Source organism: Macrobrachium nipponense, chromosome 34, assembly GCF_015104395.2.
Source record: "Macrobrachium nipponense isolate FS-2020 chromosome 34, ASM1510439v2, whole genome shotgun sequence".
In the NCBI taxonomy this organism is placed as follows: domain Eukaryota; kingdom Metazoa; phylum Arthropoda; class Malacostraca; order Decapoda; family Palaemonidae; genus Macrobrachium; species Macrobrachium nipponense.
The window spans coordinates 20,822,804-20,838,621 of record NC_061095.1 but is presented as its reverse complement, the minus strand read 5'-3'; the positions used below and the strand labels follow the sequence as shown (position 1 = coordinate 20,838,621).

General features: G+C 34.9%; 1 protein-coding gene across 1 annotated transcript in view; it reads right to left on the bottom strand.

The window, feature by feature from the left end:
• LOC135207961 (uncharacterized) overlaps positions 1–15,818 on the bottom strand; it is a 120,864-nt gene that overhangs the window by 17,473 nt on the left and 87,573 nt on the right. The window contains 1 exon segment of the mRNA XM_064239987.1: positions 5,807–6,555. The gene's annotated coding sequence lies outside the window, so the exon portion shown is untranslated.

Here is a 15,818-nt window from a genome sequence, read left to right as displayed (position 1 = left end):
TTATTTGTGTATATGCTATTTCATATAAAAGTACTGAATTTCTGAAAGGAAGGAAACAAGATTAAAGGTTTTTAAAAATCTTTTCAGTGATGAATAGATTATCTCCTCACCCCCTCTTCTCCCCCACCCCACTCTCCAATCCCTAACCACTGGCTGTTGAACTACTGGTCTTTCCCAATAATTTTTGTGACGGGTTATGTTCTACCACACCCAGACAGTTGTTAAAAGTAGAAATGTATTCGCGGTCCAGAGGAATCAGTTGCAGGGCTTATGCAATTAGGGAAGAGACTTATTAAAAGTATTCTCTACTAGACAGTTAAGTATTTAGTACTTTAATGGGATAGGATAATGGCAGTTCGCCAACTCAGTAGTGAAACAAACTAGTGGGAAGTTTGTTTTTCAGTTCTGACGCTCAAGACTTTATTTTTTATATAAAGTTGTTAATGAACCATTTCTATTGAGCGAATTCTTTAATAAGTTCTCTTGTGGATTCTTACATTCATTCTTCATTTTATGGCCACCATTATTTCTAGTAGCGGAGAATAATAAAATGGAAGCAGAATTACCTGAATGTGTCAATAGAACTGCATTGAAGCAAAAATCGTCCCACCAAATGAAACAAACAAATGAAGTCTCATATAATACCAGAACAGCAAATACACAAAAACTCACAAAAGGAAAATGAATAATAAGAGACGGAGTAAGGCATAAGGCATTATAAGGGAATTATATCATATAGCATAGATTGAAAATGTAAAATACAAAATCAGAAATACAAATATATTGAACGCTATCATAAGTGTCAGTGTAACAGCAGAAAGATAGATATACTGAATCTCTTAAAAGGGAAAAACGATGATATACTGCATATATTGAAGTAAAATAAAAATAAGATAATAAAATAGGTTTCAGTATAACAACAGAGAACCAAAGGCGATGACAATCATGAAATAAGCTGAAAAAATATTATCAGTCGTTTTGTCGACGAGCCTCTCGTCTCCAAAAGTGATTTTCGTGTCCTTCTGATGCGCACAAATAAGAGTTTGTCAGTAACACTTTACTTACCGTGAGAGCATAAATCAGACATTGCATTTATCTATCAGCTGAGTTTCTCAATGGACACTCTATCCAATACGAATTGAAAGACGCGGTAAAAAGCTTGTGTGAAAATAACGTGAATGGTAATATGATACTCTTGACATTTCGGTGTTTAATGCTCTCTCTCTCTCTCTCTCTCTCTCTCTCTCTCTCTCTCTCTCTCTCTCTGAAACGAGCGAAGAGTAAATAGTAAACTCTGTCGTTCTTCTAAGTGTAGTTTTAGAGAAAAATTTAATTTGGATAAATATATACCGAAGAAGAAAAGTAAACATCAGTCATGCATACCAACACACAGAAGGATCTTGTTCCAGAAAATCAGAAAGTGGAAAAAAGGTCTTGCAAAAGAAAATGAAAAAAATGCATGGAAAGTTATAGCACTAAAAAGTAAGATAGAAAATGCAGAACAAAAGATTATACAATCAAAATAAAATGAAAAACGGGACTTGGAAAGAAAAACCCTAATAAATATCAAACAAACCCCAAACTATTATACTCATACGCGAAAAAGATGAATAAAAGAAGAATAGAAATAGGCATAGGCCCTCTAGAATTGAAGGGAGATTAACGAATGAAAAAAGGAAATTTGCAACATACTGGCAGAAAGATATAAGAGAGAATTCACCCCTAGAATAGATAATGAAGATAATGATATAGAAGTAAGGGACGAAAATAGTGAATATTTAGCTGACATAGAAATTAATGAAGCTGATATTGTGCAGGCAATTAATGAAATTAAAAATGGAGCTGCTGCAGGACCTGATGGAGTTCCTGCTATTTTGTTAAAGAAAGTAGTTCATTCTATCGCAAAGCCACTTGCAATATTATTAAGACAAAAGTGTAGATACAGGCAAGATTTATGATGAGACACAAATTAGCATATATCACCCCTACATTCAAAAGTGGATCAAGACTAGAGGCAAGTAATTATAGGCCGTGAGTCTAACATCACATATTATGAAATGTATTGAAAGAAGGGTAATGAAGAAAAATATTATGAAACATTTAATAAAAAATAATTGTTTAAATATTAGGACAAACATGTTTTTCGTACCCGGAAAAAAGTACACAAACCCAACTGTTAGTCCACCGTGAGAACATATTCAAAAATATGAAAAGCGGAAATGAAACAGATGTGGTTTATCTAGACTTTGCAAAAGCTTTTGACAAAGTAGACCATAATATATTGGCGAAGAAAATTAGAAAACACAATATCGTGGATAAAGTAGGAAGATGGTTAAAAGAATTTTTACACAACAGAAAACAGATAGTTATTGCAAACGATGAGAAATCGGATGAAACCAAGGTAATATCCGGTGTGCCACAAGGTACGGTGTTAGCTGCAATACTGTTTGTTATTAGGATTGAAGACATAGACAGTAATGTTAAGGATTCGGTAGTGAGTGTTTCGCTGATGACACAAGAATAAATAGGGAGAAATTACTTGTGATGAAGTAGGAACGCTCTACAAAGAGACCTTAACAAAGTATATGATTGGGCAGAGGTAAAATAGGATGGTATTTAACTCTGATAAATTTGAATCAATAAATTATGGAGACAGAGAAGGAAAGCTATATGCATATAGGGTACCTGATAATGAGACAATCACAAATAAGGAAGCAGTTAAAGACCTTGGTGTGATGATGAATAGGAATATGTTATGCAATGATCAAATAGCAATTCTATTGGCAAAATGTAAAGCAAAAAATGGGGAATGTTGTATACGGCACTTTCAAAACAAGAAAAGCTGAATATGATTATGCTTTTATAAAACATATGTTCGTAGTCCACTTGAATATTGCAATATGATATGGTACCCACACTATCAAAAGGATATTGCACAAATAGAGAGTGTACAAAGGTCCTTCACTGCTAGAATAGAAGAAGTTAAGGACCTTGACTACTGGGAAAGACTACAATCTTTAAAGTTATATAGTCTAGAAAGGAGAAGAGAACGCTACATGATAATTCAGGCATGGAAACAGATAGAAGGAATAGCCGAAAACATCATGGAGCTAAAAATATCAGAAAGAGCAAGCAGAGGTAGATTAATAGTGCCCAAAACTATACCAGGAAAAATAAGGAAAGCACACAGGACATTAATCCACTACGCACCAGCATCGATAATGCAGCGTCTATTCAATGCGTTGCCAGCTCATCTGAGGAATATATCAGGAGTGAGCGTAGATGTGTTTAAGAATAAGCTCGACAAATATCTAAGCTGCATCCCAGACCATCCAAGATTGGAAGATGCAAAATATACCGGAAGATGTACTAGCAACTCTCTGGTAGACATTAGACGTGCTTCACACTGAGGGACCTGGGGCAACCCGAACGAACTGTAAGGTCTGTAAGGTAAGGTCTGTAAGGTCTCTCTCTCGCTGAAATGAGTGCGAGATGTATTCTCCACATAGGTAAACTTTCTCTCTCTTCAGTATAGTTTTGGAGAAATATTGAATGTCTGTGTTAAATGGCCTCTCTCTCTCTCTCTCTCTCTCTCTCTCTCTCTCTCTCTCTCTCTCTCTCTCTGAAACGGTACAACTCTGAGCAACCAGGCAATGATAGGAATGACATGGGCGTGTCTCGAAAGTCTAGTTTGCATTTGCTGTTTCTCTGCAGCGTTTAATTGGGTACTTGGTTGTTTTTCCGACAGGTTGTAGAGAGAGAGATTATTATTATTATAAAAGTAGTTTAACCAGACCACTGAGCTGAATAGAGAGAGAGAGAGAGAGAGAGAGAGAGAGAGAGAGAGAGAGAACAGACATGAGTGACCAGTGCTCCGTGCAAATGAATAAAATAATGTAATGGTTGGGTCTCAATAAGGTAATCCTTACTAGCTATATGATATTATTATCTCTCTCTCTATCTCTCTCTGAAATGTATTTCCGTAAATTTATAACTTTCTATATTTCTATAGATTTCGTACTGCCGTACTACTTGACCCACCTTTTATATATATATATATATATAATATATATATTATATATATATATATATATATATATATATATGTGTGTGTGAATGTGTGTGGGTAAATGTATGTATATATATATATGTGTGTGTGTAAGTATGTATATAATATATATTATATATTAATATATATATATGTATGTATATATATATATATATATATTATATATATATGTATGTATAAATATAAATTAAATATATATATATATAATATATATGTATGTATATATATATATTATATTATATTATGTTATATATATAATAATTCATTTCCCTTTGTGTTTAAAAAAAATTTTGGGGGGGTTGATAAATAATGTATGCAGTTTTTGTAGGCCTATACCAAAATTGCGTTTTACGTGAAATATTGGTTTGCCCTCCCTTTATTACTGACCAAGGGTTGTGAAAAAAAAAAGAATAAAATAAAAATAAAAATGGAAAAAATGAGAAAAATGCTCTTCCCCAATAAAGCGGCTTCATCAGTATGTTACAATTTTTCCCTCGATTTTGGGTCAGTCTGTTTTATCATTGCTTTGGTTTCTTTGAGAATGCCGTCCCTTTTTATGACGGTCCTTGATGAGTTATCGCTTTTTGGATTTTTGTGGGGGACTTTCTTTTATCTTTGGTCGAGTTCGTTTGGTTGGAATTTCCATGACTGAGGCCGCGTTTGCTTGTTGGCTTTTCTTTTGACGCGTTGTAACCAAGTTAGTTTGTTGGAATTCCTCTGGCATGTAATTGAGTCAGTTTGTTAGAACCTTTTCATCATGTATGATGGATTATTTGTCTCAACGTCTCTGTTGTGTGATGGAGTTTGCGTGTCGAAATTCTTTTAACTTTTGACGGAGTTTGTATTCTGAATTTTCTTTTGGCGTAATGACCGTTTTTGTTTGTGGGAATTACTTTGATCGAGTTATTGTTGGAATTTCTTTAAATTGTGATTGAGTTTACAAGCTTAAAATAATTTTATTTTATCGAGTTAGTCAGTTCGAATTTTTGCCTTAGTAACAGAGTTTGGTTTTTAGAATTATTCTGAATCCTGATCGAGTTTGGAAGTTGGAATTTCTTTAACTTGTGACCGATTTTGTCAATTGGAATTTCTGTTACTTGTGATAGTTTGTTGGAATTTCCTTGTCAGATGACAGAGTTTTCTTTTTTTTTTTTGTGAATATTTCTTAGACAAGTTATCGACTTTATTTGTATTAGGCCCTTCATTTTACTTTGGTAGTCATATTAGTATTTAATTGTTGAGTTCGACTACACTAGACGTAGATATTATGTAGGCTTCATATTTCGAAACATTCTCAAATATGCGCCCCTTAGCCAACCTGTTGGTTAAAGTTGAACTTTTATGATTCAGGAGAAGAAAGTCGATAGAAGTGAGGAATATAAGCTATAGAAGATATGCATGTATATGTATTTTACTTGGTAGGAGTTCCTCGTTGGACGAGTGGTTTTCACGCTCGGCCACCAATCCGGTGGTCCGATGTTCGGTTCTTGGCTCGGCCAACGCTGAATCAGAGGAATTTATTTATGGTGATAGAAATTCATATCTTGATATAATGTGGTTCGGATCCCACAATAAGCTGTAGGTCCTGTTGCTAGGTGACCAGTTTGTTCCTAGCCACGTAAAAATATCTAATCCTTCGGGCCAGCCCTAGGAGAGCTGTTACTCAGCTCAGTGGTCTGGTTAAACCAAGATATACTTAACTTGTTTTACGTGGTGGGAAAACGAGTATTAACTCACCTTAGAAGTATACAAGTGGTCCTTTGTCAGCGGCTCCGTTAATCCGTATCACAGGAGAATACCTGTCTCTTTTGACCCCAAGTTATTAATGATCGAAGAAATGAAATGCAAGACAGCTTTCCTCTACTACAAACTTGAGCTTCGTCTATTCTAAAAATCCTGCTGCTTAATCTCTGTATGGCGTCTTCTAGTAAAGCTTTAACGTTGATCCTAAGAGGAAAACATAACTGCGTCGCTGGTGCATCATTCTAAAAAATAATCTACGGTTAAGTCCAGTGTCTCCCTCGCGGGTTAGTCGTCTTCGGTTTCCTAGAGAGGATGAAGGAGGAGCAGAAGACGTTGGAGAGACGAAAGAAGACGCAGGAACGTGTCTGCGGAAGGGTCCCATCCTAGGGCTCGACTTTGGCGCCTCTAGAGGGGAATCCTGCAACGGCGGTCGACGTGATCCTCTCTTCGTGTACCTCCGTCATCTTGAGCGCTGGTCGAAGGGAGGGTTTCGAACTGAATTATACTCCAAAGAACTTTTTTTTCTAGTCGAAGTATTCTTGAGAACTTTGTCTAGTCGAAGTATTCTAGAGAGCTTTGTCTAGTCGAAGTATTCTTGAGAACTTTTGTCTAGTCGAAGTATTTTAGAGAGCTTTGTCTAGTTTAAGTATTCTAGAGAGCGTTGTCTAGGAGAAGAATTCTAGAGACCGTGGGCTAGGAGAATTCGAAAGGACGTGTTGTCAAGGTTTCTTCACCCATGGAACCTGAAAAAAGAAATAGATTTGTTACTCATAATTTATGATGTCTGCACGGTACGATATTTGTCGGCTTACATATGTACAGACATTGCTGATATATATATTTATATATATATATAGTATATATTATATATATATATATATATATGTTTATATATATATATATATATATATGTTATATATATAGTATAATATATATATATATATATAATATATAGTATATTAGGATATATATATAGATTATATATATATAATATTATATTATATATATCTATATATATTATTATATATATATTAATATATAGATATATATATATAATACTGTATGTATTTGACTTCTGCTTTGTATAGATATATGCATGAACTACTGAACTAATGTCTTACAATGGCAACCGTTATTCCATAAATTCATGAGCATTTACGGATTAAAACATATGTAGTTTAATTATACCTCGGTAGTAAATATGTACACATTATTAAAAAGTCCACTTAGATAATTAATTTTTGTTCTTAACTATCTCCATAATAGTTACTATTTACAGTATGCCTTGTAAAGCCGTTTGAATAAACAGTTACAGTATTTTGACCTCATCTACGTTACTTCTTCATTTTTATTCTTCATCTGCTCTGTCTGGCCCTCTTCCAAGTAACTATTCAACTTTTTTAACGTTGTCTTGATCTAACTTTTGTCGCTTAATTAAGAACAATTGACCTTTTTTATTAAATGTGTATAAATAAGTGGGTGGTCTAGATAAAATACTTATGAGTAAGAATAATTGACTATTCATAAATCTATGTTGTTCACTATTATAAATCTGTGGTTGACAGGTAATGTTCTAAGGCTTCTTTCTCTCTCATTTGTTTCTGGTTTCTTTAATTTCTCTCTCTCTATTTTTTATTTGTAAGCTTGTGAAACATGAGCTCTCCCTTTGAACAAGCCTTCATTCCCATTTCACTTCTAATAAATATCAGAATAGAGTTAACTATATAATGTCAAAGGTTAAAAAGATGCAGCATTTTAAAATCTGAATCATCCGAGTCATATTCAGAAAGGTTGATAAAGTAGTTTCACAAACTTAAATGACGTCAACAGTCTTTAATAAAGAAAAGTCGAGTTTGCAAATATTCAATCAGAAAATTTCATTATTACTTTGGGGAAGGCCGTGATTTTTATCTTAACTTAGTCTTTGTCGCGTCTTGATTTTTTTTTTTTTTTTTTTTTGAACTCGCTTCCTTCGACATCTTGGAAGACTTTGGGAAAGTCTCTGTTAGTTTTTCATTTCCTGAGTCATATGGTTCCCGAAGGAAAGTGTGAAATTAGGTGACCAATTAGGGTTTTTGATTGAAGCTCGGAAAAAATTACTTGGAAACTGTGATAGGTTTTTTGCAAGTTCAATACTACTGCTTTCAAATTTTCCGGCGAACCGTGTAACGTCATTGCTATCGTATCTTCTGTCATGTCTGTATGATGTGGATGTAGGCCAGCCATTCCGTATCTCATTTTTTCACCTCATCTAATCATAACTATATGTGGTATGAAAGGTAGCCATTTCACATCTCACCCTCCCATTTTTTTTTTTATATCCCGGGGTAAAATATAAACGTTTAAAATCTCACTCTTCAATTCCACTTATGATTTTACACGTTAGAAATTTAAGTCAAATAATCACCTTTACGTTTCCTAACATCCCTCATTTAATAATAAGATTATAATGATAGAAATCCATTGGACATTTCACTCTCCCTCCATCTTGTATAAAAATGGGGATAAAAGACAAACCTCACCCATCTTAACCTTCATGTTCCATCATCCACAGTACAGCATGGATGGAAGTCGGGAAACTCCATCTCACTGTCCCTGCTAATGTCTTCATGATTCCTCCTTCTTACACAATTTTCTCCCATACCATAACCTCATGAGGAGAGGAAGTGAGAATGCTAGACGAGTTACTAAAATATGGAGACTATGGTTTTTCCGTATAGACAATAAATAATTTTCCAATGAAAGTACCAATTGAAAAAAAAAAAAAATATATATATATATTGATATATATTATAGATATATATGTATAATATATAATATTATATTAGCCTTTACTTATTACACTCACATGCTTATCAGGCAGATATAAAATTTCTGAGGAAGAAAATATTTGATTTCAGTGTCATAATTCTCATTTTCCTTACCAGACTGAAATGGAGCAAAATTAGATTAAGAGGAAGAGTAATTTGAAGTTGAACACGAAATAAGCCCACAGAAATTCCCACATTAGTATATCTTCGTTCTTTTTAATAGGCTATTAGTCATTTGTTAAAAGAATTTGTTGACATTTCAGGAACGATATTGGTAAATCTAAATGTTCAAAATGTGACATTCAACATATTTTACAAAGAACACAGTATTCTAACTCGAAAAATCAGTTATATGGATTATATATATATATTATATATATAAATATATATATATATATAGGATATATATATAAGATAGAGAGAGAGAGAAAGCAAGTAAACAAATGGTACATCATTGGTTCACTTTCATTTTGCCATCAGAAATAACTGTGATATCATGTCATTTATCGTAAAGTTTGCGCACAAAATTTGCGAGTAAACTCTTAACAAAGTTTACAGAATCAACTCTGAACAATGTTTGAAAAGTCTGCAAATCGACATCACAGTTTGCTACAACATTTGACATCGCAGTTTGCAACAAAATCCGTCATCGATATTCCTAACGGAATTATGCATCGCCGTTTAGAACAGAATAAATTCTCAACAGCGTGTGGAACATCACAGTATTTGGAACGAAGCAATATTTCCCATCAATATTTGTAGCGGCAGAGGCCTCGCACTGCCAAGTAATGCAATTCACCAAAACAGAATTGTCTGCCAAAATTCAAATATATATTTATATATTTTACGCCCATCATCTACCGCAGTTCTCTTGCGCCGAAATCCCCGTGAAAAACACGGCTTTGAAAATCACTGGAATTTGCTTTGCAATATATCTATAGATATATATTTTTTTCATTTTGCTTTGATCGTTTAAACCGCTATTTGTGCCTGTGCTTTGCTTACAAATGCTTGTAATTGCTTTTGCACAAGCTCTGTGCGCTTGACGCCTGTCAAATTGTTGTCGAGATTCCGCTGACGAGTTTTCGACCGTTCGCTAGAATTATTTTGGCTGAGGCCTACGTTCTGCCTGTCAAGGGTATTTGCATATTCATCCGGCCTAAATTTCCCAGCGACCTTTCATTTGGGAAGCCCCGAATTCTATTTCTTAGAAATCCTATGAATTCATTTAAATGTTGACTGACATCGACCAAATAGTTAGTCAAAGTAAATTTATCTGTTTGATGTGAAGAATTTTAAGTTGAATAGTTACTCTTTCCGCTACACCTTAGTAACACAGAAGCTATTTTCTTTGTTGATTGAAGTCCATTGCTTATTCAAATAGTCCATTTTATAAAGACAGAAATGGTATTATTAGCTATACACATTTAGAAACGAACGGAGCCATTAATATAACGCATTTATTCAAGTTTTTGTTATGCTATTATCTCTTTTTAGGGGGTTAAGAAAGCAAATTATTTTACCCATTGTCTTTTAAACTATTCACATTGGTGTGGAAGCATAATTCACAATCTTTAGTGTGCACCTTCGTACCTACACAGACACTTACATAGTCTGAGTATACGTAGTAGATTCTTCAACACTCGTGGGTAAAGCACATCTTGTATTTAATTCATTTACATTATACAGGGTGTCCATAAGGTCCCAGTACCATTCTGAGCAATAAATACTGGTAATGGTACTGGGACTTTATGGACACCCTGTGTTATCCAGTACCGTTTTCCTTTGAGAGAAAATAACAGTTTTATGGGGTTCAAATCAAACGCCGTAAGCAGTTAATAATTTCCTTATGGGATCTGCTACACTGATTTACTTTGGCGTTGCATTGATCTGCTTTACTTTCTCTCTGGTTGTGTTGCACCAAGATCATTTCCCAAGGATCTACTTCACTTGGTTTGCTATTGTGTTGCAACACATTGATTTCCAAATGGAGCGGCTTCTCTTATATTCTCTTTATTATAAATTCTGACCCGTTTACATCAGGGAAACTGGTGCTATTCTGTCCCGCCCAACTTGGGATTTTGCGTGTAAGGAGTTGGATCTTCTAGTGGGAAAGAGAGAAGAGCTGTTTGTTGCAAAGATGAAAGCAAAAAAGTGGTATCAATAGAAAAAAGAGGAGAGAAAGACGAGGGAAAAGGAACATAGAAATGTTTCCATAGGGCAGAGAGTGTGAACCCACCCCTGAAATCTATTCACACCCCTATCATTTTTCTATATCCTCCCCCCCACCCCACCTGAACCTTCAGCCCCCGCCCCCACCCCCCAACCCCAAACCCCCTAGGTAAATTCTACATCTTTTGTGGTCCCCAAAGTGATGAATGACCATGATTCCATCCCGAGGGACCATAAATTATTCTCTCTCTCTCTCTCTCTCTCTCTCTCTCTCTCTCTCTCTCTCTCTCTGATTCATTTTTTAGTCACCGTTTGGTGATGTGTGGGCATCCCTCCTAAGCTTTGTAATTGTTCGGAAATTGCGCAGATTTAAAAGATAGTACGGAAGGAAAGAGGAGGAGGAGGAGGAGGAGCAGGAGAGAGAGAGAGAGAGAGAGAGAGAGAGAGAGAGAGAGAGAGAGAGATGTAAAATATATCGGAAATTTAATGGGTTACCGATTTCTTCAAAAGAAAATTTGGCAGAGTAAAGAGAGAGAGAGAGAGAGAGAGAGAGAGAGAGAGAGAGAGGAGAGTTGGTGAACTTATTCGACGATTTTTGGACTGACTTTAACAAAATACATTTTATCCAGAGTTAGATTTGTAACATCAGTCATCAGGGCCTGGCAGTATGTCCAATTTTGTCAGTCCGTTGTGTACTTTTATTCATTTTTGTTATTGCTCTCAGGAAGGGAGAAAAGGTAGTCAAGATGTGATGTGCTTCGGACATGGATGGAGAGGGTATTCAAAACAGTGATTGCGAGATATAATGTGATGAACTTTCCATTAAACTTAACAAACGTATTTTGAAAGTTTTCGTCTGTGTAAGAGGCACTATCACTTCTGACACGTCAACAAAAAACCTACAAGAAAGAAAAGCCGGAAGGAAAGTCAATTTTTTCGTTACAAAATGAAGATCAAAAGATTACACAATTGAATATATATAATTTATTTTATAAATTGGAATAATGTGCAAAACTAGAGATGGGTCTAAGATATATAATTATATATATATATATATATATATATATATATATATATATAGTATATATATATATATATATATATATATATATATATATATATATATATATATATATTATGTGTGTGTGGGTGTGTGTGTGGGTGAATGGAATAAGGTGCAAAACTAGAGATGGGTCCAAGTTACATAAACATATATATATATATATATATATATATATATATATATATATTATATATATATATACATACATACACATACATACATACCGTCGTGTATAGCGAAAGAAAAATCTCATCATTTAGCTTGTAATTAAGGAATGAAGAGAAATTGAACACGGAAATGACGTCCATAAAACGTAAGAGACTGCCGGCAGGAATGAGTGCCGTAAATCTCTTAAGCTGTTTCAAATGTGAAGCGCTCAGAGGACGGTTATATAATGTGTAATATTCATGACGGAATAAAACCGAGCTTTTTATTTGTATTCAGAATAAAGCCAGAGGTTGAGCCATCTCTCGCGTTTTAAAGTAAGCCATAACTGCTCTCTCTCTCTCTCTCGCTCACTCTCTCTCTAATCTCTTCTCTCTCTCTCTCTCTCTCTCTCTCTCATTTCGATATCGGGGTGTCAATACGGCGAAGAACCCGATCACATTTGTCCTACAAAAGTTTAAGATTCTCTCTCTCTCTCTCTCTCTCTCTCTCTCTCTCTCTCTCTCTCTCTCTCTCTTTAAACTTTAAGATGTGCATCATTTTACATTTTGTGATTAGCAAATGAGTAGTACACTGTCCACAAGGACATTTCTTACATGCTTGAATAAGTCTGTGGTTACATTCGTTTGATTTCGCTTTATTTTTCATAACTTGGTTAATGGATGTTAGCAGTCTGTTGTTAAACAGTTTGAATAACTGACCATTGTTTTGCCAGGAAACGTAAGACTTTCGTTTTGGTTTTGTTTTTGATCCATTACTTGTGTTTAAAAAAAATTACATATCCGAAACGCTTAATTGACACATCATTGTAGTACAAGATAAGTCTCTAGCAGAATTACATATTTATATTTTGTGTACACACACACACACACACACACACACACACACACACACATATATATATGTATGTATTAACTTTATCACTTACACAATTGTTCTGTGCAATAATACAATTACTAACTGGACATCATTGATGCCATCCAATTTCAATGAGGCCCTGTTAGTATATATATATATTTATTTGTTACATAAAAAGGGAATTTATTAAGAGTATGCTGTGACATTTCTTAGAACGTGGAGAATCATCGTTTGACTTCCCTAGAGACAGAGTGTTCGAGGTGACGAGCTTAGGAATGCTGACATGTCTTTTTGAGTGGCGTGCATGTCCTGTTGCTGTGAGCGCTTGATACAGAGGTAACTTATGAATCTAGTTGTAGGCAGTTACCTGGGGTGTGGACAAGTGGACAATGGGTGTGAGTTCTTGCGTACGTGCAAGCCTTATCCTACATAATGAGATGTAGCATTACCAAGAAGGGGAGATCTGTGCAAGAGAGGCGAGGAGCCAAGATGGCTTCTTCGAACAGTGTCTTTGTTATTAAGTGATAGTGCATACTGTGTTGAATGGGTGAGCATATTTTATTTTGTCCAAAAAGTGTGTCTGTATTGTATTTGAATATTTATTTCAGTGATGTTCTATTCATATGATCTTTGATTATAATCTTATGCTTATCAAAGTGTTCTCCTGTCTTCTAACAGGCGGTTCTGGAGACAAGGGGAATTGATCTGGGGGAAGGGGGATTGATCTGGAGGAAGGGAACTGATCTGAGATAAGGGGTATTGAATATGGTGACTTACTATGGTGTACTGACTATGTTGACTGTGCCTGATGTTATGGCTAAACTAATGTTAGTTATTTGATTAATTACTGAGGGTTATCTGAGTTATTTGGACTTTGAGTTTAAGATTTCATATAATCTTTTTGTTAAGAATCTGAGTTATTCAGTAAATACTTTGCTTTTAAAAAAATGCATACATTTGTAAGTTCCGTTTCTGATTTGATGACCTTAGATAATGGAAGGGGGGGAAGTGTGTCGAGAGAGAGAGAGAGAGAGAGAGAGAGAGAGAGAGAGAGTTGTTGGGAATAGAGAGAGAGAGAGAGAGAATGTGTTACCAGTTGCTTTTGGACGCTCTGGTCCATTGCTACCTTTTAAAATATAAGAACGAGTTTTTATAATCCCGTTATATATATATATATATATATATATATATATATATATATATGTATATATATATATACACACACACACACACACACACACATATATATATATATATATATATATATATATATACTATATATATATGTGTGTGTGTGTGTGTGTGTGTGTGTGTGTATATATATATATATATATATATATATATATATATATATATATATATATATATATCACTATATATATATATATATATATATATATATATATATATGTTTCTGTGTACATTCATGTGTATACATACACACATATATGTATATATATAATGACTTCGGAAAAGTAGTCAAGTCGTACAAGTTCTATAAATAAAAATTCTTAGAAGCATAGAAACGAAATTAGATGAAAGAAAACTCCAAATTGCCTTGGCCCTTTCCAGATGGAATTATGAAATAGAATATTTCTTTCAGACGCCTCATTAGAACTCTTGAGTCTGCTACTTCTTCTTTATTTTATGCTAAATATATCCAGCCCCCACCGGGAAAGATTTTCCGTTAAGCCCCCCGAATATATTTTTCTGAGACGAATTTCTGGAAACTTGGAAAATGCATCCTCCAAGAATAAAAAAAAAAAATAAAAAAATGACACTGAAGAAAGATAAACCGTCACCTTTAGTCTTTTATTTTATTTGTTATTTTTTATTTTGTTCTTTGGTCTTTCTGTTCCACCTGGACTTTATAAAAAAAAAGATAAGACCTTCAAGGAGGAGACATCCATCAGCTCCATCACATTGCCCCCGACAAAAATATATCCCTTGGTCTCCGACAGGCATTTCCTCCCCTCGGGACGCCTCATTGTCACCCCCTTGCCCCTACTCAACCCCCCCCAAACCAAACCCCCTGTCTCGTCCTGTGTCCCCATCATCAGCATTCTCCTCGACCTTCCACTGGTATAAAACTTGGTAATCTGTCTCTCTTGAGGTTTCTTGATGCAGAGAGAGAGAGAGAGAGAGAGAGAGAGAGAGAGAGAGAGAGAGAGAGAGATTTTGCTATTTTCAAGAAAAATACTTAATGAAGGATATTTTTTAGACAAGAAGCAAATTCTGATGTTAAGTAAAGTTGTGACTGTTACACAAAGGTTGAGTAAATATTATGAAATTAAAGTACAATTTAATTAACTTGAAGTTTACTGAGGTAAAAGATGTAGTACTTGGATTTGGTTTATGTCGAATATTCTAAAGAAAAAGTGTCGTGACTTGCACCTCTTTTCCAATTATACTAATATAGATATTCAGCTTCATTATTCTTTTATTTGATTTTTCTTGAATATGTTTTCTTTTTATTGAAGATATATCTTCATCGCATTTATGCCTAGATAATCCACAGTATCTCTGATAAAATACCCATGGGGGGGGGGGGGGGGGGGAGAAAAATAGGAATACAGCTTTGTCGTGTGTGTTCATTAGTATTTAGGTGCCCTAAATCTGGACCAACAACCCCCCCCCCCCCCCCCCCCCTCCCTTCCTAACGCTCACCATCACACAAGAATACTAGATTAATTGATGGTACAGAAAGTGCCCAGGCCCGAAGTATGGAGGTACAGTCATAGAGTTGGAGGAGGAGCACTTTATGGGCAATAAATTTCGATGGAGCCACAGTGATAGTAGCATATAAAAAACGTCGCCAGTTATTCGAGATATGTGCGACCACCCCACTATCAGTGTTTGCTTGTTTACGGTGGGAACGTTTTGTCCGTGATTCATGCATGAAAGAATTCGTGAAAACGTTTTAGCATTCGTCCTCGAT